This window comes from Mustela erminea, chromosome 5 (genome assembly GCF_009829155.1).
Source record: "Mustela erminea isolate mMusErm1 chromosome 5, mMusErm1.Pri, whole genome shotgun sequence".
Taxonomy (NCBI): Eukaryota; Metazoa; Chordata; class Mammalia; order Carnivora; family Mustelidae; genus Mustela; species Mustela erminea.
The window spans coordinates 34,384,234-34,386,817 of record NC_045618.1 but is presented as its reverse complement, the minus strand read 5'-3'; positions in this window follow the sequence as shown (position 1 = coordinate 34,386,817).

The window sequence follows — 2,584 nt, the reverse complement described above, 5'->3', positions numbered from 1 at the left end:
CTACCATTTTCTTTCTAGCAGAAAATGGTGTTTAGTAGCTTGTGAATTACTCTAGAGCTATTTTATGCCTACAGAAGGAAATACAAGGGTGTGTGAGTGTGTGTGTGTGTGTGCGCGTGTGTATCTTCTGATCTCCCACCATTTCCTAAAACAATTGGTAGTTTACCACTCTGCCCCTGCCTGTAACTCAAGAGTATATTCTAGCCATCTTCACGTAGCAAAACACAAAGATGCTCTTCACTACAGTTCACAACTGTCTGGGAGGTCATTTAATGGACGTGCCATAGTCTACGTGACCATGGTCCTCTTGATGGATATTTCATTGTTTCCAATAATTTGGAATCACAGGGAGTATGGCAATGAATACCCACTACACATGGAAGTACAGGTCCCCAGCATGCATTTTTTATTTTAAAGGATGTCTTCAGACGGCTCCCCTTGAAGTTTGCACCAATTTGCATTCCCACTGACAATGTAGAAGGGTGCTCATGTTTCCAGACCACCTCCCTCAGAGTGTGTTTTAATTTTTGCCAATCTGATCAGTAAAATGTGTTACTTGAGTGTACTTCAATTTGTTTATGGGTTATTTTATTAAACTTGGGTGTGTTTAATCCCTTACGTCACCAGTCAGCTGTAAAGCTACTTGGGTTCTCCAAGACTCCATATTTTATTTATTTTTTTAAAGATTTTATTTATTTATTTGACAGAGAGAAATCACAAGTAGGCAGAGAGACAGGCAGAGAGAGAGAGAGAGAGAGGAGGAAGCAGGCTCCCTGCTGAGCAGAGAGCCCGATTCAGGGCTCAATCTTAGGACCCTGGGATCATGACCTAAGCCGAAGGCAGAGACTTTGACCCACTGAGCCACCCAGGTGCCCCAAGACTACATATTTTAAATCTTGATACGTAATCACAGAAATGAAGGAGGAGAGCAAGACCAGGCCTAACTTGTTCGTGGCTCTCTTCCTAATTCCAAGCACAGTGTCTAGGACCTAGTAGATGCTCAGTAAATATTTCTTGAATGAGTGAATGGATCAAGCATGATGCAGGGCTCATTTGTGCAGTGGTTTGTAGATGAATGAGTACTTTCTCCCTGTTTTAGCAATCCCATCCTCTCTTATTCTGGTGAGAGGATGCTAGAGAAGTTGAGGAGAGCCTACTCCGGCTGAGGGACGGTGCCTCACCCAGGACCCTGCTGGAAAGTCACGGCCATGCTTCCACATTTCCTCCCACGGAATTCTCTGCATCCTTTGCCTAATTGGATGAAATGGGCGTCTTATTTCTACACTGGCCAAGAACCTATGATCCATGAAAAATGGCTGGAAAAAATGGACTGAATCAATCAGGCCTGGGGGTAGGGAGTCCGAATTCAGTAGGCTTACTGCCGAAAAGTCAAGAGGAAGAAGTTGAATCACGGTGGCCATTATGGGTCATGAAGAAGCCACAAGCTGTGAGGAAGGACTGAGGAAGCTGAACAAGCAGAGGAAGCTGGACAGCAGAGCGGGAAGGTAGCAAGTTCCACCAGAAGTGAATTCCCTCATGTGGTCCCAGGAAACAAACTGAGAGCACTGTCTGTTCCTGACAGCTTCCCAGGTGAGTCCCACGATTCCTGGAAATGAATCTAGGTTTCAGACCTTAGATATCCACGGGACCCTGGAGTGACCTGCCGATATAGTGTTTCTCCACTTGAGATGGCCTGGACTGAGACTCTGTTTCTTGCCATCCAAAGATCCCTACCTGGACCCCTTGTACAAACATGGAATCTGAGAGTCTGTATGGTGGAGTCCAAGTCCTCTGCCTGCCGCGTCACCTGGCTCAGTGAAGTTGGACGCTTGTTCCAACGCACATGGGAGGTGGTTCCAACGCACATGGGAGGTGGTCGGTGCATATTTGACCACTGCTTGATGGGTTGATTCATTTCTCACGGGCTTCATTTAAAGAAACAATGGATCTTGTAGCAGAATGTGTTTTCCAAAGCGACGGCAACAGTAACTCCAATCCCACATGCTCTTTGGCGATGCAACCTTGACCTCGCCACTCCCCCATCGAGAGACCAAATCTAATTCGTGTTTCTGAAGTTTGGGCTGGCCTTAGTAACTCCCTTGTCACCAACACAATGTGGCAGAAATGGCATCACATGACTTTGGAGGTTAGATCATAAAAGGTCTTGAAGCTTTTGCTTGGTCTCTTGGAACATTCTCTCTTAGGATGCTCCCCTGCTCAGAGCCCAGCGTCCATGCTGTGCAAAGCCCTATCCACGTAGAGAGGCCACAGGGGGGTGCTCTGATGATCACCTGAGCTAGCTTTTGAGTATCCAGTCCCAGTCGCAGACTGGTGAGTGAAGAATCATCCAGCTGATCCCATCCCCCCGCAGTTCCACTTTCCTCAACGCATTCCAACCTTCCCTGGTGAGGCCCAAGACAGGACTGAGCAGACACAAGCTGTCGCCACTGTGCCCTTTACAAATTCTTGACTTCCAGAAGCTATAAGAGCTTAATAAATGGGAATTTATGTGACTCCTCTAAGTTTTGGACTGATTTGTTACCTGATAGGTAACTGAAATACCTCATTGGAATGGACTTTATTT